Source organism: Aotus nancymaae, unplaced genomic scaffold (genome assembly GCF_030222135.1).
Source record: "Aotus nancymaae isolate 86718 unplaced genomic scaffold, 86718_ANA_hifiasm-v0.15.2.pri h1tg000010l, whole genome shotgun sequence".
NCBI lineage: Eukaryota > Metazoa > Chordata > Mammalia > Primates > Aotidae > Aotus > Aotus nancymaae.
In genome coordinates, this window is record NW_026988421.1 from 77,735,839 (window position 1) to 77,762,577 (window position 26,739).

At 44.0% G+C, this 26,739-nt stretch overlaps 1 protein-coding gene across 3 annotated transcripts in view; it reads right to left on the reverse strand.

The window, feature by feature from the left end:
- The window catches only part of GRID1 (glutamate ionotropic receptor delta type subunit 1), a 793,510-nt gene that overhangs the window by 381,862 nt on the left and 384,909 nt on the right, over positions 1-26,739 (reverse strand). The gene's annotated exons all lie outside the window — the stretch shown is intronic.

The following is a 26,739-nucleotide window of genomic DNA, read 5'->3' on the forward strand; positions in this document are numbered from 1 at the left end:
CAAGAAACCAGTCATCTTTCCGAAGACTCCCATCCTTTTTCTCATTTACCCTCCAATGCACCTGCCACGCAGTGGTCAAGGTGACTTTCATTCACTTCCAGCTGAACTAGTCAGAGAGTTTTTCAAAAAAAACCTCTAACCTCCTGATACCAGGCCCTTGATGATCTCTCTATCCTCCACTCTTACCACTCCCGACCTTGATTCCAAAGCAACTCCCTAAATCCATGGGGTTATTTCATGTCCATAGGTATAAGACTACTCTTTCACCATGATTCTCCTGGTCATACCTTGCCCCCAAGGTAGAGGTAGCCACAACATTCCTTGAGCCATTACTTCACCCTGGTCATCCTTCTAAGTGTGTAACATTTCAATGCTTTTGTATGCAACTTGTCTCTCTCCTTTTCACATTATGAGATGAAAAAAGTCCTACATCTTATTTCTCACTCTAGCAGCAGGACCATAGGACACGCAGAAATTACTTAAAATGTTTTCATATCTAACTGAAAGAGAGCTGATACATGGCAGAGTGAGGTATTCCATAAATAAGCCCCTCCATAAAAGAAATAAAAACACTGGCAACAATTGTTTAAAAAAAAAACCTTTTTCACAACTCTGGAAATTAACCACAGGCATATAACAAACTAAGAAGTGTTTATGCAAAAAATTCCAGCTAATCCTTGGTAAGAACATCAGGATTTATGGTATTTTATTCTCACCACCTCCTCCCCAGCCTCAGTGTAGCCCTAAAAACCAGCAAACCCTCAACCCAAGTAGTTATGAAGACCATCTTCCTTCTAGCTACAAGATGGGATGGGAACTGAGTTTGTAGCTTCTTAAAAAGTTGTGGTCTCCAGGGCATTGTCACAATTTGATATGTTTCACAGCTCCCCGGAAGATCCTTACTCACAGAGTGCTGTCATTATTTGACCTGGTTTAAAGCTCACTAGGTAGAAAAAGCCCTGTCCTTAGAGCATTTGTTAAAAAACATTAGCAGCAATTGTTTACCATCACAAATACCTGAGTCCATAATAACAGTTAGGAAAAACAACAGCCTGGCCAAAACCTTAAAAAGAAAATGGAGAGAATGAGGTGCCCATAGGGACATTTGGAAATCTCATATATTCCTGGATATTTAGAGGGATGCATCTGGAAAAGATCTCAGAAAGTCTGAATATCCTACCTCTGGCTGGCCTTGAGACCATAAACAAGCAGAAAGTAAAGGATACTGATAGTTGTGAGTACCTACATGAGCATCTAAAGCATGCCTCATCACATATACAAAACCCCCAGAAAAGGGTAAAAGTTGTATTGACTAAAGGTATTTAAAGAGATATCTGGGCCAGACACAGTGGCCAACACCTGTAATCCCAGCACTTTAGAAGGCTGAAGTAGGTGGATCACCTGAGGTCAGGAGTTCAAGACCAGCCTGACCAACATGGCAAAACTCCAGCTCTACTAAAAATACAAAAATTAGCTGGGCTTGATGGCATGCACCTACAATCCCAGCTACTCAGGAGGCTGAGGCAGGAGAATCACTTGAACCCAGGAGGCAGACATTTCAGTGAGCCAAGATCATGCCACTGCACTCCAGCCTGGGCAAGAGAATAAGACTCCATCTCAAAAAAAAAAAAGCAAAAAGAAATACCTGACCAATTATTAGCTAACTACTAAGAAAACTGAGCAGAGACTTCAATGGATACTGACATGGTTTGGCTGTGTCCCCATCCAAATCTCACCTTGAACTGTAATCGTCCCCATGCTTTAAGGACAAGGCCAGGTAGAGACAATTGAATCATGGGGGTGGTTCCCTCATACTGTTCTCGTGGTAGTAAATAAGTCTCACAAGATCTGATGGTTTTATAAATGGCAGTTCCCCTGCACAAGCTCTCTCACCTGCTGCCATGTAACATGTGTCTTGCTTCCCCTTTGCTTTCTGCCATGATTGTGAGGCCTCCCCAGCCATATGGAACTGTAAGTCAATTAAACCTTTTTCTTATAAATTACCAAGTGTCAGGTATCTCTTTATTAGCAGCATAAGAACAAACTAATACAGATACATATTATATGTAATAAAGACATCACAAAACTAGTCCAGCAAAGCCATTAAACAAATATACAGTAACAGCAACATAACCAAAAAGAAAAAAATGAGCAACAAACCCAGGATAAGGGGGACTGATTTCCAAAGTTGTCACATCATATTATCTAAAGTGTTCAGTTTTCAATAAAATATATGAGACATTCAGAAAAATAGGAAAAAATGCATTCAATATCAATTGTCCCATGGAGGACAGTTTTTGAAATTAGTAGCCAAAGACTTTAAGTGAGTGATTAAAATATATTTGTAAGGAACTAGAGAAAATCACATCTAAAAAATTAAAGTATAACAATAATATATCACCAAATGGAGAATGTCAATAAAGAGATAGAAATTATATTTTTAAAGAACTAAATGAAAATCTTGGAATTGAAAAGCACAATAGCTGGAATGAAAAATATTCTAGAAGGGCTGAATGCCAGATATAAACTCACTTAAGAATGAATCAGTGAACTTGAATATATTAATAGATAAACAGAGATTATTCATCCTGAGGAACAGAAAGAAAAAAAATAAAGAAAAACTAACAGAACCTCAAATACCCACAAGCATCATTAGGTGCACTAACATATGCACACTGGCAGTTCCAGGAGGAAGAAAAGAGAAAGGGAAGGAATGAATATTTGAAAAATATTAACGGTCAAAAACATCCTAAATTTGGTAAAAGGCATTAACATACACATCTAAGAAGCTCAATCAATGCTAACAAGGAAAACTCAGGGAGACTCACACCTAAATATATCATAAAACCAAAGACAGAAACTCTTGAAAGTATAAAGAAAGAAATGACTCATCACTAATGAGGAATAAGATTGTCATCTGACTTCTCAGCAGAGACCATGGTGGCCAGAAGGCAGTAAGATGACATTTTCAAAGTGCTGAAAGAAAAAGCCTGTCAGCCAATAATTTTTTAGCTGGCAAAAACTACCCATCAAAAATGAAGAAGAAATTAAGACATTCACAGATAAATGAGAATAGAGAAAATCTGTTATTATATTGGCTTTACAAGAGATACTTTAGGCTGAAATGAAAAGACAATAGATAATAATCTGAATTAACATACAAAATAAAGAACACTGATAAAGGAAACAATAGAGGTAAAAATTAAAGTATAAATTTATTTTTGTAAGTCTATCCTTCTTCTATTTCACTAAAAGACAACTGCCTATAATAATATTTATAAATCTGTGTTGACAGGCTTCAAATGTATAAATATGCAATTTCTATGGCAGTAATAATATAAAGAAGGAGAAGGAAACAGCTATACTAAAGCAAAGTTTTTGCATAACATTTAAAGTTAGCAACCATTAATCGATTCTGGTTTAAGGTAAGATGTTAATTGTAATTCCCCGGGAAACTACTACAAAAATAACTAAAAATATATATACAGAAAAGGAAAAACGGAATTACAGTGTTACATTAGAAAATATATATTGAATGCAAAATGAAGCAGTAATGGAAAAAAGAATAAACACATAAGACATATAGAAAACAAACAACAAAATTGAAGGTGCAAATCTACTTTATTAGTAATTACATTAAATATAAATAAATTAAATACTCCAATCAGAAGGTAGAGTGACAGAGTGAATTTTTTAAAAGATCAAACCAGATGTAATCTACAAAAAACACACTTTAGTTTCAAAGTGTGTTTTTCACTTTGAAAGTAAATAGGTTGAAAGTAAAACATTGGAAAAATATGTACCACACAAACAGTAACCACGAGACAGCTGGAGTGGCTGTACTAATAGCCAACAAAATAGACTTCAAGACAAATGTGTTCTTGAACACAAAAGAGACATTTTATAATGATAAAGCGTCCATCCATTAGGAAGGTGTGTTTTATAAACATCTAACAACCACACCCCCAAAACACAGGAAGCATAAACTGACAGAATTGAAGGCAGCCATAAATAATTCAATGACAATATTATAGTTGGAGACTATAATACCTCATGTTCCATAACTGGTAGAATAACTGGACAGAAGTTCAATAAGGAAACAGCTTGAAAAACACTATAAACCAACTAAATTTCACAGACATCTAAGAAACGCACCATACAACAAGAGGAGAATTCTCTTGCACACATGGAACATTTTCCCAGCAAAGGATAGACTATGTGCTATGCCATAAAACATGCCTCAATAAAAGTAAAAGGATTAAAATCATATAAAGTATGTTATTTGACCTAAATATAATTAAAGTAGAAATCTATAAAAAAGGAAATTTTGAAAATTCATGAATATGTGGAAATTAGACAACAAATAATCAGAGTCAAAGAATAAATTACAAAGAAATGTTTTAAATAATTTGAGATGAATGAGAAAAAAATATAGCATATCAAAATTTATAGAAGACAACAAAAGCAGTCCCTAGAGGGAAATTGGTGGCTGTAAACACCTAAATTGAAAGAGAAGGAAGGTCTCAAATCAATAACTTAACCTTCTCCCTTAAGAAATTAAACAGATAAAGAGCAAACTAACACCAAAATAAGGAAAATTAGGGAAATAACAAAGATTGGAGTGCAAATAAATAAAATAGAGAATGGAAATAAATAATAGAGAAAATTAATAAGCCAAAAGTAGATTTTTTTACAAGGTTAATAAAATTGATAAAACTTTGACTAGATTTACCAGTTAAAAAGTAGAGAAGATTCAAATTACTAGAATCAGAAATAAAAGAGGGGACTTCACTACTGACCTTAAAAAATTAAAAATGAATAGCAAACAATAATTTAAGGGAAATAGATATATTTCGAGAAAGACACAAACTGCTGAAACTGTATCAAAAAGAAAAAAAATTCCTGAATATACCTATAACAAGAAATTGAATTGATAATTTTAAGAGGGGACTTCACTACTGACCTTAAAAAAATAAAAATGACAGCAAACTAAATAATTTAAGGGAAATAGATCTATTTCTAGAAAGACACAAACTGCTGAAACTGTATCAAAAAGAAAAAGAAATTCCTAAATATACCTATAACAAGAAATTGAACTGATAATTTTAAAACTTCCCACGAAGAAAGTCAAAGCCCAGATGTCTTAACTGGTGAATACTTTCAAATATTTAAAGAAGAATTAATGCCATGCCTTCACAAACTCTTCACAAAAAATAGAATAGGAGGAAACACTTCCAAACTCATTCTATGAGGCTACTATTACCCTGATACTAAAATCAGACAAAGACATGACAAGGAAAGTGAACTACAGACCAGTTACCTTTATGAATATAGACACAAAAAATTTCAACAAAATGCTAGCAAACTAAATCTAGCAGCATATACAAAGAATTATACATGGTGGTCAAGTGTGATTTATCCTAGGAATGCAGGATTTGTTTAACATCTGAAAACCAATCAATGTAACATACCATAGTTAACAGAATAAAGGACAAAAACATATGATTATCTTTACAGATGCAAAAAAAGCATTTGACAAAATCCAATGCTTTTCATGATTAAAAACAACAACAACACTCAACGAATTAGGAATAGAAGAAAACTCTTTCAACCTGATAAAGGACATCTATGAAACATCTGCAGCTAACATCATACTGAATGATGAAAGACTCAATGTTTTTCCCCTAAGATAAGGAACAAGACAAGGATACACACTTTTGCAACTTCTACTCAACATTGTAATGGAGATTCTAGTCATGCCAATTAGGCAAGAAAAGGAAATTTTAAAACATCCGGAAGGAAATAGAAAGGAAGGAAGAAGTAAAACTAACTCCATTTGCAGTTGACACAGCTCATTTCTTTTTTTAAGAAGTCCTAAGATAGTCACACAAAAAAACTATCAAGGCAAGATACAAGATCAATATATAAAAATCAATTCTATTTCTACATACTAGCATGAAAATGAAAACAAATTAATAAAACAATTCTATTTCTAATAATATGAAAAGGAAATCGAATTTGGGAATAAAAATAACAAATCTAAGTGAAAAACAGATGCACTTAGATGGTTCCCCAGTGACCTTTCCCTAGGAATCACTCAGCTTCAGATCTAAATGTAAAAGGTAAAATAAAAATAAATAAAGCTTCTAAAAAATATATATAGGAAGATAGCTTCCTTGCCTTAAAGTAGGCAAAGATTTCTAAATTAAGACATAAAAAGCAATAATCATTTAAAAACAATCAATCATACTTTATTAAAAAGTAATAACTGTTGCTCATCAAAAGACACCAGATTTAGAGAGTGAAAAAGATGATAGAAATGGCAAGATATTCATAACACACATGACCCCAAAAGACCCATATTCAGAATATATAGTTTTTAAAATTATCCTGTAAGTCAAAAAGAAAAAGTCCAACAACCCAATTGAAAAGGTAAAGTGGGAGAAAGTTCTGAACAAGCCCTTTACAAAACAAGATATCCAAATGGCTGGTAAGAATGTGAAAAATGCTCAACATCTTCAGTCATCAAAGAAATGGAAATTAAAACTACAACGAGACTCACTCCCCACTTTGGAATAGCTGAAATTAAAAAGACTAACAACACTAAGTGTTGTTGAGAACATAGAATATCTGAAACTTTCATATAGTTCAGATGGGAAAAAATTCCTGCAACCAAAATGCTTGCCAGCATCTTATAAGACTAAACTTATGTCTACTTTATAATCCTGCAATCCCATTTCTAGGTATATACCTGAGATAAACAGATGCATATGCCCACCAAAAGACAAGAACAAGAATAAAACAATAACAGTTTTATTCATCATAGCCAAAAATCAGAAATAAGCCAAATTTCCATCAACAAAAGAATAAGATGATTACATGGATTTCATTTTATTTTGAAATTCATTGGTTACTCCTGAAGACGTTCATTTTGCTATATTTGTTTTGAAATCCTGGCATTTAACATAGGGCCAGGCACAGAGCAAGGTGGCACCATATGACTTTTCAGATGGTGAAAACTGAACCTTATTTCTTCTGATATCACTTCTTCATTCATATCTTTTGTTCAGTGTTAGCCAGGGTCTGAATTTGCCTATTAATTTGAATGTGACAAGGTAAATATTCCCATTTTGTCATATTCATAACAAATAATTTTCACACCATTTTTTTCTTTTTGTCTCTATACAAAAGTTTTTACTTTTTATATGTTGTATCTATTTACTTTTTAAATATTTTAACCACTTTAAAATTTAGAGGGTTACCTGAAAAATCTTGTGGTCTATTTTTTCCTATTTGTACATTGTTTTGTTTTTTTTCCCCCAAATAACTAATACATTCTTCCAATATCCTTCATTATAAATCCTTCTTTTCTCCATGGTATTTGATTCCTCCTTTATCTTCTCTTATCTTATGTACAGGAACTCTTTCAGATTTGTCTTTTATTGCTATTCTGTACCAGTGTTTCTCAGATTTAATTACCATGGGCTTCTATATTTTAAATCTGTTAATACTGCCCCCCTTCATTATTTCCTATTTTCTAACTATTTCTATATAAAGTTTCCTTTCCAGTTTTATTTTCTAATCATTTAGTAAAAATCCAACAAAACACTGGATGGAAATTTTGATTCAGATTAGACTACAATTACAAATTGAGAATAGACTTTTTGAATATTTAGCCAAAAGACTACAGCAGGGAATATATTAAGTCTCCTTGATGATTCATCTCTTATTTCTTTCAGTGAAATATGGCAAAGAGCCAAAGAGCATAGGCTCTGGAGTCAGATTATGTGGATTTGAATCCCAGTCCAGCTACAAACTGGCTACATCTATTAGTCATGCTGCTAAGTGTCAAATCATCACAAAATCTCAGTATCACGCAATATAAGGGTGTATGTTTCCTATTTGCAGGTCAGGGAGTCATGTGGATAGCCCAGCTCTACATGTCCCATTCTTGGACTCAGGTGTGAGGGCAATGTGTACCTGGGGCACATTCTCCTCATCAGAGCAGAGGGGCAGGTGGATGCATGCTGGCTGCTTGAAGTCTAGGCTCAGAACTGGCATGCTCACTTTTGCCAGCATGCCATTGGCCAAAGCTCAAGACCAGATCCAGTATCAATGGTGCACATAAATAAATTCATCAGCCAATATTTAGGAAAGAAAATAAATATTACTGTACAATAATTTGGTCTAGCACAGCACATGACCTAGGGGAAGTCACATCAAGCCCAAGCTTCAGGTTATTGCTTTTTGTTGTTGTTGTTTTTTGTTTGTTTGTTTGTTTGTTTTTCAAAAAAAATAGAGATTATTACCTTCCTCTCTCAGGGGGCTATGTGAGGACTAAATGGAATAATGTCTGAAAACCATTTGGCATTATGCCTGATAAGTAGCAAGAGCACAAGAAATGTCAGGTACTTTTATTATTTTTAATTACAGACCAAACGCTGCCATTGACCTTTTGAAACTAAGTGGAAAACTTTCAATTTTATGTTATTATCTCTGACACATTGTGCCAGTCATTGGAGATATTTGGGATCCTCATCTGTCAAGCAAATAAATCTGAGAGCACTATGCTAAATATTCTCCTGTATATTACCTGGCAAGTTGTGTGGCACTGATGAAATAGCGACCCTCTTGACTTTCTGCAACCAGTCAGTGCTTCACCCCTCTTCATGGATGATGGACATGTTGAACTCTACCTGATGCTTCCCAACTAGCTGGGGCCACAGGCATGCACCACTATGCCTGGCTAATTTTTTTATTTTTGCAGTGACAGGGTCTTACTATGTTGCCCAGGTTAGTCTTAAACTCCTGGCCACAAACCATCCTCCCGCCTTGGATTCCCAAAGTGTTGAGATTATAGGTGTGAGCTATGAGCATGGCCTGACTTCCTTTGATTGACATTGATCAGTGAATCAATAACTTCTGGGTACATGTGTTTAAAGTTACACATCAACCTAATTGCCCTGCTTATGATTCTGTGTTTCAACATTTTCTCTACAAGGGCTTCATCCAGAGCCTTATACAAATCTAAATATGCCGCCTTAGACATTCCCATTCTCATCACTTGCCCATGCCCTAAAAATGAATTTGTCCAAAATCTCTGCATGTGGCTCTGTTAGTCTATTCCAACCTTCTCTGTCTCCACCAGGGACATTCATAATTACTCCCCCACATTCAGTTTCTAGTCTGCACAACCTAAAAAGCCATCTTCCCATCTTCCCTTATTTTGACAAAAACACTGAGATTTCTTGGAACTTTTTGAAATCCTCCCTGCTGAGGTCCAGAGTGGACAGGTCTTGCCCAGCCTTTTCTGGCTGACTGTGAGGAACTGAAGGGCCATCAATCAGGCAAGCCTGTCATGAGGATACTCTCACTTCCACTTCACCAAGTGGCTCCTCCATGCCATCCACATTTAGGGCCAAGAGGGTGATTATCCTAATCAGATCCTCTACCATACAGGAAACAAAATAAAATCAAAAAGCTGTAAGATGTTTGATGAGATCTAGCAGATGGCTGATCTGTGGTTGGGATCAACTGGAGTCTGCAAACAGGAAAAACTGAATGGCCTCCCTGCGGACAATGAGCAGTGTCCAATTTGTAGTAAGCTACCCCAGAACCCAAAATTCTGGAGACTGACTATTCTTGGTCCAGGCCTATAGTCAAGGGGTCTCCAAGTTGCCCTCCTTCAACTAAGCTCCCAGGAGGCAGGGGCTGCCCAGAAGATGATCAAGAAAATTGACCCTCAAGGTCAAGCTATCTCTCCCAGAGGCCACCTTTCCCAAACACCTAATTCATGCTCCCAAAAAGGACAACAGGGTTTCTTTCCTATAAAATATATTTCATCTACATGAAATATATGTTTTTTCCTTATTATTCTTCCTAAACCTGTCATTTAGAACTAGTGTGTCATCTGTGAGAACACCAGGAAGGCCCAGGAGAGCTCACCTATGGCTGGGGCACCCTCTGTCTCTGTTCACTTTACCAGCTCATCATGGGGTGGGCAAGTGTTATCTAAAAGATGCCAATGATTCTGTGACATGTGCCTTGTCTTTCTTATGATCTGAACATCTTTGTACTATTATCTTCTCTTTTTTCCCCTTCATTAATATAGAGCATTTATTTTCTCCAATTTGATTATTGTTTTTTTGTTCTGTTTTCAAATAACAACAAAATGACCAAAGAGATCAAACTTTGATCGTTTCCTGCAGCAATTACTCTATCTGCAAGGCTGTGTTCCGCTGAGCACTTTGATCCAAGTTAATCACAACGCTGGATGGTGCTCCATCAATACATCCCAATTACTAGCATGGCCCGAGGTCAAGTGATTTTAAGGCACTGCCCCCGTGGAGTAGGGATGCCTCCAGACTGAATAAAGGCAGGCTGAGCTCCTGCTCACCAGACCCTAGCCTGGCTCTCTCCAGAGGATGGCAGCTCCTTCAGGTGAGTAGAAGGAAGGCTCCAGATTCTGGATTCTGCAGGAACTCACCTAGGGGGCGAGCCACTGCTTCCTGTCTTAGAAAACCTGACCTACCCATCTAGCCCCCCTGCCCCTCGCCACCCCATGGCATCCCCCTGTGCGTACACCTGCAGGAGGGGCCCTCACGTTCCAGGCTGGTATGCAGGAGACATAGCCCTCCTCCAGTTCCCCAGAGTCCCTGCAGCAACCTGAAGAGAAGCCGCTGCTGCTCTTGGCCGCAGACCTGGGCAGGCTTAACTCTTTCCCCTGTGTATGCTCTTTGCAAAATTCTGCCTTCAGGCCTGACAGTCTTCAAAAGCCCTACATGACAGGCTAAAACAGGAGTGCCATGTTTCCAAGGCCTCAGGAAAATATATCACGTGGGTGCAGGTTTGCTCCAACCATAATGGAAACTTGTCGGCAACCACCAAAGAGACAGTGTTCCTTCTCCTACTCCAAATGGAAGGCACTTAGGAAGGACTAAGCACTGGACTGTTGGTTCCAGCACAGTCTTCTCCCACAGGCCCAGCTTCAGGGAGAGGCGAAGCCCGTGAAGCCTGCTTAGGAGCCAGGGCTGTTTAAATCCTGGGACATACTCTCCTCATGTATTTGATTTAGAGTTCAGCCTCCTATGCTATAAATGTGATTAGTGTCTACATTATAGAGTTGATATAAAGTCTGAAGACTAGAGTTCCAAAAATCCTTAGAAAAGTGGCTGACTGACAGGTAGTAGTTGCTTAATAAACCCTTTCCTTCCATCCTAAAGCCTATTGTAGCCAAAGTGTAAATGCTGGAGGCAACACAGACACTGTCCCAGGCAGGTCATACAGTGAAAAGTGAGAACAGGGAGGGATGAGCCTATGAGGAGAGATGTAACCTGTGCCTGACTCAAGGGTGCAGACCCCACCTAAAGGGACTCTGATGCTGTAGAAAACACCATGCCAGCCATGCAAATACATCTCTGATCTGAATTTAGCCCATGGGCAGTGAGTTTCAACTCTGGAGAAGAGAAAAATATGAAAAACAAGGGCATAATCATAGCTATGAAACATTTCTAGCAATATAAAGTGAGTAATCAACCCCCAGGCTTAGATTAGAGCAAGGCTCCACACATACCTGCAAAGCCTGGGAGTGCCCCCTTGCACTCACACTCAAGGCGGTCCCTCTCCAGACACAATCCCGTGGGCTGGTCTCCTTTACTGCCCTGGATTAGATCACAAGCCCCTATTTCACATCCAGAAATACCCAGCCAGTCCTCATGTGGCAAACAGTCACTAGCCTCACTGAAAGTGAAATCCTAAGCTGCTGTTTAGGCACAATGCCAAGCCCGACACTACTCGTGCCCTGCTGGACCACACGCAGGAGCCTGGCAGAGGTCTGGCCTATCTGCTGCCCTAAAGGATGGATATGATGACAGCTGTGATCACAGATCACCACAGGAAAGTGCCCAGGTCAATTTGGGCCAGAGGACCAGAAGGGCCTGAGAATCCAGCTCTCTGAAAACATACGACTAACCTTCCAGGGACCCCCACATACCTGGGGTTATCCTTCCAGTTCTTTCTTACTGTACAAAGCCATAGACAAATGTTCCCACAATAGACATTTTTCCAGTCCATGCAGCGTCTTCCCTACCTAACCTGTGATTTTTAAAAATCCCCCAAAGCCACATCCTTGGGGTTCAAGGTCAACACCATGCAGATGCCAGGGCTATTCCATTCACCTCTGACTATTTACCAGGCCAAAGAACCTAAAACATCCAGAGGATGTTTTGCCCAAGCCTAAAAATAGATTGCATTTACTTAGAAGCATTTTCTCCAAAGGTAGCTTACCAAAAAGAATATATTTAATCAACTGGTACGACATAAATAAAGCATAAGAAATTAGAGCCAAGGAAAAGTGAATACATTTGTACAAACCTAAGAATTAATGGAATTGACCTTCCCAGCAGTGAGAGGGAAAAGGGAAACACATTGTTACACTGATCACATTAGCAGGAAGGAGGAAGCAGACATTCCCTAAATTCTGAAAGACATTACTCCAAATTGTATAATGGATAATTACTTTAATGGGAAAAAAAGCTAACCCTTCTTGAATGTCTACTACATGCTAGAAACACTGTGAGACATTTGTTATGCAGGATCCTCCCTGCCTGCATGAGCTTTTATTCAAATTAGAAGAACATGCCCCAGTGGGGAAGGCCTGCTGAGCAGCAAGCAGTGTGCTGATGAAGTCCGACTCACCTCCCAGCCATCTAGGTGCAGGATGCAACCTGCTCAGCTGCATGTGGTTGCTCTGTTTACCCACATCCTTCTGGTATCCTTACAGTAACCCTCCAGAGTCAATGGTTCCATTTCACATACTGAGAAACTAGGGTTCAGAAAGCATAAATGTCTTGCCCAATTCACAAAGCCAGTAAGTGACAGCCCCATTCTCTGACTCTGCATGACTTAGGACTCTTGACAAGAGATGAACTTTGTGTGGGGGGGCTCTAAAAGGGATCTGTGAGTACAATAAAGGCCAAGGACAGAGCTTTCTGGAGGTCTGGCTGCACAGAGCTGAGGACCAACAGTGTGAGTGCACAGAGGAAGGTTCTGCATGAGACCTGTGTCCTCCAGCCCCTGTCCCAAGACCTGCAGTGCCCATCAGCATCACCTAGAGAGGCCCAACCACCACCGACCCTGCATCTGTGCATCTCCACCAGTGGGACCCAAGAATGGTGAGATTTTGGAGGTCCCCAAGTTTTCTATATAAAGAGATGAGGGTGTATTCATTTGCTAGGGCTGTCATAACAAAATAACTCAGACCAGGTGGCTCCATCAAACAACAGAAATGTATTATCTCCCAGTTCTGGAGGCTGGAAGTCTGAGATTAAGGTGTCAGCAAGGCTGGTTCCTCTGAGGACCATGAAGGAGAGATGACTTCCAAGCCTCCCTTCTTGGCTTATAGAGAGCCATTTCTCTCTGTATCTTCACATCATCTTCCCTCTGTCTGTGTATGTCCTGAATCCTTTTTATAAGGAAATAGTCATATTGGATTAAGGTCTACCTTTTTAACCTCATTTTAATTTGGTCATCTGCAAAGACCCTATCTCCAAATAAGATCACATGCTGTGGCACTGGGGTTAGAACTCTAGCATATCTTTTTTGGATGGGACATAACTCAGTCCATAACAGAAGGCTGCAGCACTACCGCCCTTGGTGGAGACAGACCCTGGTCCACCGAGTTCAGGAAGAGATCAGAAGGACAGGCAAAGAACAGGTCTACCCACTGTCCTACTCCAAGCTATCATTGTCTGTTGCCAAAACAATTTCAGTAGCCTTCTAGCTGATCTTTACTCATGCAGAATTGTTACCTCCCATCCAGGCTTCTACACTGCAGCCAGAATCAACTTTTCAAACAAAACACAAATTTGATAAAAGCAGTCACTGCTTAGAAACCTTCAATGACTGTCTATCAGTCTCAGGGGAGAAAACAAAGCCATTCCAGCCTCATTACCTTCCAAATATTGGATTGGTTCCTGGAATGCTCTCCCCTTCCTCCTTCCCCAGCTGGGACTTACCTAGACCCAATAACAATGAATTTCTCTTACCCGTCAGATCCCAGCTGGATGGGCTTCTCCCCAGGGTGGGATTCCCCCATGCCCATCTCCTGTGCCACCCACAGCCCCTGCTGGAGAGTGTCAGGGCTGTTTTGCTCACCTCTGAGCCCCTACTCCTAGGACAGCGCCTGACATATGGCCAGTGCTCAGTGTTAAGTGAAGAAACAGTGGAACAGCGATGCCTTTAGGCTTATCCTGCACTAAGAGCTTTAGATACAAGGAGACTTCTGCTTCCATATAATAGATGAGAAACTGTCTAAGACCAGAAATGACTTGTCCAAGGTTATACAGCTAATGCCATCTGATTCCTGATGCTGAGCTCTCAACTGCAAACTTCTGGTTCCTGGAGCTGGGGCCGGGACAAATTCAAGTCCTCCTTCTGCAGCTCATCTCTGGATGTTTCCTGGCCAGCTGACAAAGCTTTCCTGCTCCTTCTTCCCCCAGAGAAAACACATTCGTGTTCCAACATGAAACCCTGGGATGAAGGGTTGGTAAGAGAGTAATAAAGAAAACAGCAGAGAGTGCTAGCCATCCCCAAGTAGGGTCAGGAACAGGCATGTGTCTCCTGCATGCATTGTAATGAATTGAGCGCCAAACTTGGAGCCTCAAGGTAAGTCCTCAGACCCCGCATCTGCTTCTTGACAGAAACAGGAACTTAAGAGAGTCACATGGCTTCTCTGGGCTCTGCTTTCTTTTTTTTCTTTTTTTTTTTGAGACGGAGTTTCGCTCTTGTTACCCAGGCTGGAGTGCAATGGTGCGATCTCGGCTCACCGCAACCTCCGCCTCCTGGGTTCAGGCAATTCTCCTGCCTCAGCCTCCTGAGTAGCTGGGATTACAGGCACGCACCACCGTGCCCAGCTAATTTTTTGTATTTTTAATAGAGACGGGTTTTCAACGTGTTGACCAGGATGGTCTCGATCTCTTGACCTCGTAATCCACCTGCCTCGGCCTCCCAAAGTGCTGGGATTACAGGCGTGAGCCACCGCGCCCGGCCCTACTTTCCTCCTCTGTAATACATGAGGGAACACTGGAGCCCATTTCACAGTGAGGATTCAGGAAATTATAAATAAATGAATGCCTAGATTGATGCTAATCACTGTGGGCACCCAGGAATTGACAGCTGTCTCTTGCCTTCCTCCCAGGTGAGCCATAGCTTGGGCAGCCCCAGTGTGGAGGGGTCACTACCTCCCATTGAAGCCACACGGCAAGGCTGCATGTGAGGATTGACCTCAGTAGCCCACGGCTCGACAGAGGCCCATGAGCACAGAGTTAGGAACTGACCAACAGGCTCCATGCTCCGACCCAGGCCCTGGAAGAAATGCACCTCCGGCAGCCAACAGCAACGAATATGCCCCTCCCCGCCATAGCAGGTCTAACCCACACCTCTTCAGATACAGGCCTTCGGTGTGACATGCAAGCTGCCGGGACAAGACCTGTTTAATTTTGCTCTATTTTATGCCTTGAAATATGCAGGCAAAGGACATGAACTGCAGTCACTCCAGGGAAAAGCCTTCGCAGATCATCAGCCTTTGTAGAAGGTTATCTGAAAGCAGCTGGTTGCCAGGGATGCTAACTTCACAAGGGCTACAGTGCCTACTTGGCTTTTGATGGGAGCCCAGCAGCCACTAGGAGCCTTGGCAAAGGACTTCATGTCAGCCTCCTTCAAATGCAGCAAAGCTCATCCAAGCTCTGCCTTCTTGCCCTGGACTCTCTGGCAAGTTGATGTCCTCACCCTCAGACGCACACATCTGAAATCTTTGTCTAAAGCTTCCCTTTTCTTCACCATTGCTCTCCACGTTTCCCCACTCCCACCGCCCCTTTGATCCCTGTGTTAGTTCAATGGCCGTTCATTCACTAGATGCTCTGGGCACCTACTATGTGCCAGTCGCTGTTGCAGGCATGGAGGGTAGAGCTGGAGCAAAACACACATAGCCTTTTTTATTACAAACACCAACCACCCCACTTAACATATGATACAATGTCAGGTCATGACAACATCATGAAGTGAGGCAGGAGAGGGACCGGGGAGAAGGAGGAGTGTGCTACTTCAGGCAGGGTGGTCAGCGAAGGCCTCTGTGATGAGGCAGCATTGTGCAGAGGCACCAACAAGGCAGGGAAGCCAGCCATGTGGGGATCTGGGCAAAGAGTAAGAGTGATCCAATGGCAGGGGACAGCCAGTGCAAAGGCCCTGAGGTGGGCACTGGCTTGGCATGTTTGAGAACCACAAATAAGCCTCCAGGTGAGTCTGGGGAATGAAGCTGGAGATGAGGAGAGATGGAAAAGTGGCCATTTAGTAAGGGCCTTGAAAGTGATGAAAAGGGCTCTTGCCACAAAAAAACTGGGTAAACTACGTGAGATGATGAATGTGTTCATTTGCTTGGCTATGCAGTGGCCATTTCACTATCTGTATTTATAGCAAAACATCATGCTGTACACCTTAAATATATACCTTTTTATTTAAAAAAAAAAGAACTTTGGATTTTATTCTTTGAAACAAAGACCACTGGAAGCATTTTAAGCAAGAGTGATCTGACATACTTAAGAGGGTTAGACCAGTACTGTATGGAAAACTGACTCAAGGGGTCAAGGGTGAAGTGCAGCCATCCTGAGGACTCCTGTGGCCATTGTCCATCAGGTGAGAGCCAAGGGTGAATGGGGGGGCATTGTAGGGGAGGAGGAGGGGAGGGGACTCATGATGAGCCCAGCTCTTGGAAGCTCTGTGATATGAGACAAATTGGGACCTCTCTGAGCCTCAGTGTCTTCCTCTATACAGTGAGAGCAATCCAGGTATCACATGGGTATCCAGTAGGAGCTTAATAGATAATGTATGCAAAAGGCACAGCACCTGACTCATATCAGGATGTCAGCAAAAGTGACTTTCCTTCCCCCTCCGCTATTATCTCTATGTTTTGGGAAGAATTTCTCCCTACGGTGGCTATTGTCACTGAAAAAGAGACTCCCTCAGCCCAAGTTTCTCAGCAAGAGCAACCCACAGGCAAAAATAGGGAAACTCAAGAACCTCTTAAATCAGGACTGTAAAAACCATCATAAAAAAGACAACGTGGCACTTTTATGGCTCCCTAAAACACTTTAGAAACCTGCGTGGCATCTCCTCTAGAGACCCTCTATTGTTGACCCAATTAGGCAATCTGGGGCTCAGAAACACACAAATTTCTGGAAACTGGAGTCCCTGAGCATGAGGAGCTGCCTGATTGGAGCACCAGCCATGGCCTGGACACCTGTCCCTATAGGGGGAGCAGATCGGCAGCCCTGCTCCTGAGCCCACCCACCACCTTATCTGAAGGGAGGATGACTGGACAACCTCTGTTGAGTTTGTGAGTAAGGAAATGGAGTCTCTGCCACATGTGCTGGTTGGCCCTGGACCTTGTGTAGGACCTGGTCCAACCAAGAAAGCTGAGAGAGCCACTCACAGAAGGCCCAGAGGGGAAGAAAAGAGTGAGATACGTGTGCAGATTTACCTGGTGAGATTATGCAGTATGCCCACTGCCCACTGCCCACTGCATGGGACCCCAGCCCTGAGCAGGCTCCCCCCGGCCCTGAGGTAACTTCCTAGTTCACAGTGCTGCACAATCCCAGAAATGAGCCCAGGTAATTTTTGCAGCTGCCCTTTAAGATGAACGGGGTGGAAATGATGATCACATCTTAAAGACGTGAGAACTGAAGCTAGAGAGGGGCTGTGGCCTGGAGACTTAAACAGAATGGACCTCCTTCTGGGACCACCCACAGGTCCCAGTTGCCCATCCTCTCCCGGGGCCAGGATGTCACATCCAGGGTTGTCAGAGCTGAATGAGCCTCGATCCTGTGGGTGGTGAGCAGGAACTGGCCAGGCCAAGGAAGCTTCCACAGAGTCCCCGAGGCAGCCCACAGATGCTCCTCAAGGCTGCACTCCATTGCTCAGGGGCTTTCTCTACCCAAGCCCTGGTCAAAGGAGGAAGGACCAAGACTCACCATGGGGTCATGAGCTGGGGGCTGCTAAAGAAGAGGCCCTTTCTGAGGCCTCACCTCACAATATCGTTCTCTCGCATGCCCACGGGACCCTCACCCTCAGCATGGCCAGCTGAGATCCTCCTCATAATTCCTCCTTCCCTGCTCCTCCATCTCCTCTTGACACGTGAGTGTCAGCCTGTCTCCTTCCCACCCTGGCCACTGGACTTCAGGAATGTGGCCTGAATCCAGCCCTTCTCCTCTGTGACCTCCCAGCAACCTCCTCACCTCTCCCTGGACCATAAAGAGAGGCTCCAACCCATCTCCCAGGCTTCATCCCTCCCTGCTCATCTCCTTTACTTTCTCACAAGCTCCTAACAGGTGTCCTGTGCCCCAGAGCCCTAGCCTGGGGACCTCAGAAAAGACCTGGAACCACTCAACGTGGAATGAGAAAGAGACATAACAGTTCTTCCTCTAGACTTGCCACACCCAGACTAAGCCCAAGGGTCTCCTTCAAGCCCAAGCTAGCAGGCAGGGTGGGGGATTCTGGTCTCCATCTACCACCTGGCCACCTGGGACCAAAGCATGAGCTTCTTATGCCAAGAAAGCAGCCAGGGTGCTGAGAGGTCTGAGCAGGAGAGCCCTCTCCCAATGGCTACGCTGCTCCCCAGCACCTGCAGGCAGGTGGGATGGGCCTGTGTCCAGAACCTGGAGCTGGGAGGGGTGGGCAGGACACTCATGCCAGTGAATAGAAGTACAAGGAGTCTCGGTCCTGGCCAAACCCCAGCATATCCCAGCACCTAGAAAGAAACATCAGAGCCAAACGGCTCTTGGAAGCTCTATCGGACACCAGCAGGACTCAGGCAGAGAGGCCCAAGAAGGGGAAGGGAGTGTTCTTCACAAGCAACAGATCAGGACTCCTAGTCCCCCACCTCCCCCAATGAAAGCACACAGGTACATTCACAGCCCCCACCTTGAGTCCCAGGAGCAAACCATGCGGCCTTGGAGCACCTGGTGGGAGCCCCAGTGTTGAGAGTCCTCTGGCCCTTAACACTCTAACTCTAATTCAATTGGCCCTGATTAACACCCTCTTGGGTGCCAAGCACTAGGCTTACGCATTTCACCAGGGTTTCTCAACCTATCACTACTGACATTTTGGGCTGAATAATACCTTGTTGTGGAAGGCTGACCTCTGCATTCTAAGATTTTTAGCAGCATCTCTGGGCTCTACCCACTAGATACCAGTAGTATCCCAACCCCCAAGCTGTAACAACCAAAAATGTCTCTAGACATTGCCTAATGTTGCCTGGGGAACAAAATTGTACCCAAATTAGAACCACTGGAATACACCATTTAATCTTCACAATAGTAATATTTGTTTCTATCTCAAGTTGCCAAGTGAGAAAACTGAAACTCAGAGAGGGTTCATTGACTTGCCCGATGCCACTAAGCAAGTGGCCATACTCATGTTTGAACCCACGCCATCCTGAGTGAAAGTCCAGGGCATTTTCTGGCATAAAACTCTATTTCCTGATGCAAAGATCAACATTAAGTGGCTGACCACCTTGGTCTCCCCCATTATAAGCTGGCAGGGGATACCTGAATTTGATCGATAAATTAGAAGCAGCCCCTGTGAAACTAACTAGATGATCACCTTCGGAGGCCAGAAGCAGGGTGGGGCAGGTTCTCCTTGTAGGAGCCACTAGCCATCCTGGGACCCCCGATGCAGCAAAAACCTACATCCAGGTTCCCAGGATGGCTGCTCAGTGCCTGAGGAGCCCCTGCAATGCTACCTGCACTCACGGTCACCACCTGGTTGGGTGGCTGTCTCCCCTGTGTGTTCCCACCATGATCCCCTCTGGTCAGGCCACCTTTCTACCCACAGGGCCTCAACCAGCACCTGGGGGTGGTGGGGGTCCCATCTCCAGACACAGCCCCATTCACTCTCCCGGATCTGGCTGCCTGGCCCACAGGGAGAGGCAAAAGAACAACTCAGCTGTTGGCTGCATTGTTTCCCCAAAGTCAAGTTCACAACAGGGAGAGAGCAGAAGGCCTGGTCTCTTGGTACAAATCCTGACAAATTCGGAATATGTGGTTTTATCTCTCAGAACATTAATTCACTCCTCCAAAGAAGAAAAATAATAACCCACCCCACAGGGATGTGGTGGAGACAAAGCAAGAAGTTGGAGGCTAAATGCCTGGCACAGTGTCTATTACATTCAAGGTGCTCAATAAATCATTTGTTTAATAAAATTCTGAAGCATGAGGCACGACGAGGAGGAAAGTTCTGCATCCTCCCAGGTGTTTGTAACTTATGGATGGATTGGGTGGATGCTTAAATGTATGCTAAGAATTCCACAGTAAGTCAGTCTCCCATATTTGAGGCTGCCCAAATTTAACCAAGAGAAACCTGAAAGGTAATGAAGTTGTCTCAGACTGCCTTTGTCTTAAAGGCAACTGCATGCAGACAGCAAGCCCAGAAATGTTTCCAAACAAGATGCCCTGGGAGAGCCCTTGGTGGGCACTGGAGCAGTCAGTCCAAGAGGAAAAAAATAATAATAATCCAGGTTGTTGTGTGAGACATTTGTCTGTGCATTCTGCCGGGGAAATTGTGTTAGTTGCAGAGACAGGCCTGATAGGAGGCCAGCTGGGAAGAGCATCACGTAACAATCAGGTAAATACAGAAGAGGGAAGGAGCTGGCATCACTGCCAGACCCCACGTGCAACCTGCCTCTCCCGCCAGCCACATTGGAGAAGGGAGCAGCCTGAGCAGGCAAGGGCAAGTCTGTGCCAGGCCCACAGAGGCGGGGAAAGAGACTGAGATGCCGAGCTTCCAAAACGTGCCCCAGCTCCCTGGTCAGCTCAGCCTGCATCTGCTCCTATGTCTAAGAGAGGTGCGACATTCATTGATTCAACAAGTGTTTGCAGAGCTCTAGTTCCAAAGAATGGTTCTAGATACTGAAGATACTGCGAAGGACAGAACAGATAGAGCTGTTCTTCTCTTATGAAGCCCCAGTGGAGTGTAAAAAAGAAGCAGAGTCTGTTCGCTCTGTTCATTCCACAGATGACCCCATTCAGCACTCTCAGAAGCAGCAGCTCCACCGTGACCACTGCAGCTCCCAGCTGCAGGCACCCACTTCTAAGGGAGGATCCCAGCCCAAGCTGCAGATGAGTCAGGACTCTGCCCCACCCTAACCAGTTCCTCCCCATCTAGGGCCAGACTGAGGGCTGAAGGGGGCACCACGGGCACCTAGCAGACCCCAGGTCAGCCACTTCATGCCCTGGGCTCAGAGTTGCCCCAGCTTGCCAGTCATTCAGCAGCCTCAGTGGTGTCTTCAAAGCCTACCCTGGATTGAGTCACAGTCTCCACCTTGAACAGCCTGAACTGCCAGGATCAGCCTACTGTTCCTCAACTTGGCTGAGATGCCTCCCTCACAAGAGGTCTTACCTTCCCTCCCCCAGTCTCCCCTCCCCCCTCCCACTCTCATCTCTTCCCACAGACAACCTAATCACCCCTCCAGCCTTCCTTCCCCTAGCCTTACCTTCTCCCTAGCTACACCTTCCCCCCAGCCTAATCACTCCCCCACGCCCCCCTCCCGCCACTTTACCTCTCCCCAGCCTCACTCTCCCTGCAGCCTTACCTGCTCCTCCCCTTACTTCTCCTGCAGCCTTACCCTGCTCTACTCCGACATATCCCTTTGTACCTCTGGTCCTCGGCACTCCTGGTTCCTTCTTTCTGGAATCCGGGATGTTCCTCCTTTGCCACTGCCTTTGTCTCACATTCTCACCTTGTGCCCCAAGTTTGAGAGGTGGTTCCTCAGGGTCCTTCCCATACCTTGCATCTGAATGGGGTTCCCCAGCAATACGATTTCACATCTTAACATCCTCACCGTTTTCTTCACAGACATCATAATTTGTGACTCTTCAGTGTGACTGAGCAATTTTTTGTGTAATGTCTACCTCCCCTCTAGCTGAAAACTCCATGAAGGTGAGTAATCGTTGGGTGAGTCACCACCAAATCCCCTGCACCTAACAGAGAGACCCACATTAAATTCCAGCCCAAAAACAAAAGAGCTACTGAACAGAAATGAATATCTGGCATGCCCCCTCCATTCTCAACTATTCATCTTATTCCTACTCATCCCTCACAACTCAGCTCAAGTGTTGCCTCCTCTTCTGACTTCCACCTCCTGCCAGATTTAAGGACCCCACCACACTCTCCACGACTCTCTCAATACCCTCTGCATTTTCCTCTATTGTTGCAGGTGTCACTCTGAGACCCAATCATTGAATAATCTGTCTGATCCTCAGGGGCAGAGGTGGCTTCATTGGACTTTGCGTCCCCTACCCTTCACACAGAGTCTGGCAAAAGTCCAGTGAATGATGCATGAATGAAATATAAGGGTGAATGAAGCAAATATGTAGGGAAGCCTTTTTTAGGCACTGCAGCTTAGAAACTCTGTAACCACTGGCAGAGGCTCTGTGATCAAATGAATCCTTTACAAGAAGAAAAGTAACCTTTTCACACTTGTCTGAAAGTCTGCTCCCCCATCTGGGCCTAGGGGGACTAGGGAATGACTTCAAGCAGAGAAAGTGTGATCTGCTCAAGATCACCATCGCCCATAGGGGATAAACAGTTCAAGCATTGAGAATTTCCCAGGCCTTGGCTGTGGGTTCCGTCCCGGGGGTGGCTGAGCCACAGGTTCGTGGTGCGGCCTCTATCTGCATGTAGGTATGGGCACAGGAATCGGTGGGGACTTCACAACCAAAGCCACTTTGACCAAGGGATGCTATCTGCTTATACAACTTGGGAGGGTTTTTAACACACACCCAGGATTTCTTTTAATCAAGGATGGTGAGACATGCAGACACAGAAATGACTCTCATGAAGGAAGAAGTCTGTTATGGTCACAGAGTCACAGATCCCTAGAAACAGGAGGCAGGGCACACCTTTGGGGGCCACATGGAAAAGCCCCAGGGTAGGTCAAGTCACAGGGAGCAGGAGGAAAATGTGGACAAGAGCTTTTTGTGTGGTTTGTGAGGGAAGAAACAGGAGAGGCGGAGTATGCAGGTTTAGGATTGGCTGGTGTGAATAATTCTAGCAGGCCCCAGGTGTTAAAGACTGTTGAGAGTTGCCTGCTACCTGGCCCTGGGGTGATCAGGGCAGAGGAACAGTGTCTTGGCCAGTTAGAGTTCCATAAAGGCACACAGGCTGTGGTTGGGGACATGGGCTTTGGATGTGTTTTTGGCATGTAAAAAGTATGTCACAGGTGGGTCATTTGCTGTCTCTAGGAATTAGCTATCCCTGAGGGGCAGGCTCTCCCTGGTGAGTAAAGCCTTGAGACATCAAAGCATCCTAAAATCCGGGAAATCAAAAACATGATTAATACAGAGGTGTTCTACAGCAGGAGTCCACCCACTGGCCATAGACTGGTACCTGCATTTTCCTCTTTTGAGCTCAATAGAGGTACCAGTCCGTAGCCTATTAGGAGCTGGACCACACAGCAGGAGGTGAGCATCAGCCCAGCAAGCAGGACCACTTAAGCTCTGCCTCCTGTACAATCAGCCTCGGCATTTGATTCTCATAGGACCACAAACCCTATTGTGAAGTAAGCATGCAACAGATCTAGATTGTACACTCCTTATGAGAATCTAACTAGTGCCTGATGACCTGAGGTGGAACAGTTTCATCCTGAAACTAGCCTTCGATCCCCACTGGTCCATGGAAACACTGTCTTCCACGAAATCTGTCACTGTTGCCAAAAAGGCTGGAGACTGCTGTTCTAAGAAAAGGGAAAATAAAGCATTATTTTCATCTAACTGCTAGGATCTGATAGTTTCTATCTCAGCAAAATTTGTATGTTGAAATTCTAACTCCCAAGATGATGGTATTAGGACATGAGGCCTTTGGGAGGTGATTACGTCAAGAGGGTGTATCCCTCGTGATGAATGCCTTATGGAAAGAGGCCCCAGGTCACTCCCTGCCCCTTCAGCCCTGTGAAATCACAGCAAAAAGATAATCGTTTGTGAACCAGGAAGCAGGCCCTCACCAGATTCTAAATCTGTCTCCACTTAGATTTAGGACCACTCTCCAAACTGTGAGAACTAAATTCCAGTTGTTTATGAGCCACCGAGTCTATGGTATTTTTGTTATAATAGTTCAAACAAACAAGGCACTTTTTTTTGCAAATTGTTCAAAAACGTCACCTTGTTGATCACATTGCCTTAGAGGAAACCCAGGCAAGCAAATGGCCCTGAAACTTAGGCATCGTTAGCTTCACAATACCCTCATCTCTGCTCAGAAGAGAAGAAATAGCCCTTCACAGTGACATCAGTAAGCCAGTAAATGAATTTTATTTTTACACTCAACAGGTATTTATCAGTGGCCTAACACATGCAAAGCTTGTGTGAGGCTCAGGGGGAATAAGTGTGATCAAGACAGGAATCATCTGCCTTCACAGGAATCACTTAAAGGAGACAATATGCAGTGAAACAAGGAATTCAACAAATGCATGATAGGTGCTCAGACAGAAACATAGAAAACAAATCATGAGAGAGGATAGCCTTCCAACCGAGGTGCCCTTAAGAAAAATGAGCAGCCGAAACCTTTCCAGGAAACCAGAAGATCATATGCAAAAGCCATTGGGCTCGAAGAGTTCAGAGTACTGAGGAAGGAAGGAAGGAGAGAAGGAAGGAAAGAAGGAAGGGAGGGAGGGAGGGAGGAAAGAAGAAGGGAGGGAGGGAGGGAGGGAGGAAAGAAGAAGGGAGGGAGGGAGGAAAGAAGAAGGGGGAGAGGGAGGGGGGAGGGAGGAAAGAAGAAGGCAGGGAGGGAGGGAGGGTGGGAGGGAGGAAAGAAGAAGGGAGGGAGGGAGGAAAGAAGAAGGGAGGGAGTGAGGGAGGGAAGGAAGGAAGGAAGGAAGGAAGGTCGGTAACCTGCAAGTGGAGAGAGGTGGGCAGTAGAATGCATGGAGGCCTCTAAAAGGAGCTTGGGTTTTAAGTTGAATGGAACACCTTTGAGAAGTCTGAAACAGGGAGTAATGTGGTCATGTTTATTATAATTAGTTTGCTGGACAACTCGAAGCCAATAGAATAAAAATATAAAGACTTTTTTTCCTTCAGTCATTATCCTTGGTTCCAGAAAGACACCCATAACTTTAAGGTCACTTTTAATCATTAAAAAGTCCAGGTTCATTTTACCCCATTTACTGCTTACCTCCACTGTCCCCCAACACATGGGTAACCTTTGTTCTGGGGTAAGAAGCACGATCTTCTACCAAGATTCCTTTTGCACCCTCCCTGCTCATCAGAGCCTCTACTCCTCTGACCCATGAGGGAGGGGGGCAAGAATAGAGATGCCCAGAGTTGCCTGATTGCCTGTAGATGAGGTGAGGCCCCTGGCTTCCTTCTAGCTGGGTCTAGTTCCTTATGCTGGTAGATCCATTGAGTTGAAAATGGAATACAAGGGAAAGGGGGAGATCAGGGATGATTTCTATATTGGGCTCAAGTAACTGGCTGCCTGTAGAGTTATTTGGAGAGGTGGACAAAGGAGGGGAGGAGCAAAGTAGAGAATTCCATTTGGGGTATGCTGAGGTCAAGGTGCCTGTGAAACATCCAGGTGGATGCCAAGGCTCACAGGAAATGCTTGGGCTAGAGACTAACATTTGGAGTAGATTAACATGCAAGCAGTTGAAGCCATTGGTGGAGAGATCACCAGATCACCAAGAGAGGAGGGAAGAGACAGGGAAGAGGTGCAGGACTGCCCCCGGGGGAGGTGGACAGTGGGAGTCTGGGCAGGAAACGGGAGCCTGTGAAGGAAGCTGCCAAGTCAGAAGGGCTCTGGGCTGACACCAATACCATAGACCAGAGAAGCAAATGTGTCAGGAGGCAGCGCGTCACTGTGTCAAACGTCACCGAGGGGGCAAGGAAGAGGGGAATGAGCAGCATATTGGAATGTAGGAAGGTGGCCAGCCCTGCCAAAGGTCATTTCAGGAGGAGGGCGAAATCAGTAGCCAATCTATGGCAGGTAGAAAACTATACAAAAGGAAATAAAATGGAATAGGGAGAAACAGGGCAATCACTGAAAGGGGATGTGGATAATGTGTGGGTTTGCTTTCTTAGATTGAATGTTCTAAAGTTTCTAGGCACAGCAGCAATGCAGGAGTGGATCAGAAGACACTGGTAATGCAGGAGAGAGATGTGGAAAAGAAAAGGCAAAATCCTAGATGGGGAATGGAGAGGGATTCAGGGCTGGGGGAAGTGGCTCTTGCAAGAACAGACAGTTATTTCCCGGGGTGTGACAAGATGGGGCAATGAGCCAGCTGGTGCAACAAGTGCAGGTGGGCTTGACTTTGGAGATGGGAGATGAGGAGGCTCCCATTTGATGGCTAAAATAAGGAGGAAGAAGCAGGAGGGGTTGAAAGCAGAGAACGGAGGTTTAGGGAAGTACAGCGCAAGCCATGGAGATTTGTGAGGAGCAACGTCAAGGAAGACCAGCAGCCTGGCGTTGTCATTTTCGACAGCAACACCCAGTGCTCAGGCACAGGTGTGCAAAAGTGGATGGTCAGGCTCAGCTCGTGTGGGAGTTTTGCCTGGTGAATATCACAAAGAAAAGGGACCAAGAAAATTGGGTAGGCAAGGGAGAGATTATTATGGATCAGTGTCTTGAAGCTTCACTAAGAAGACATGAAGACAAGGGTTTTATGGAAACATGTGGGGTTAAAGGTCTCACTAAAAGGTCACT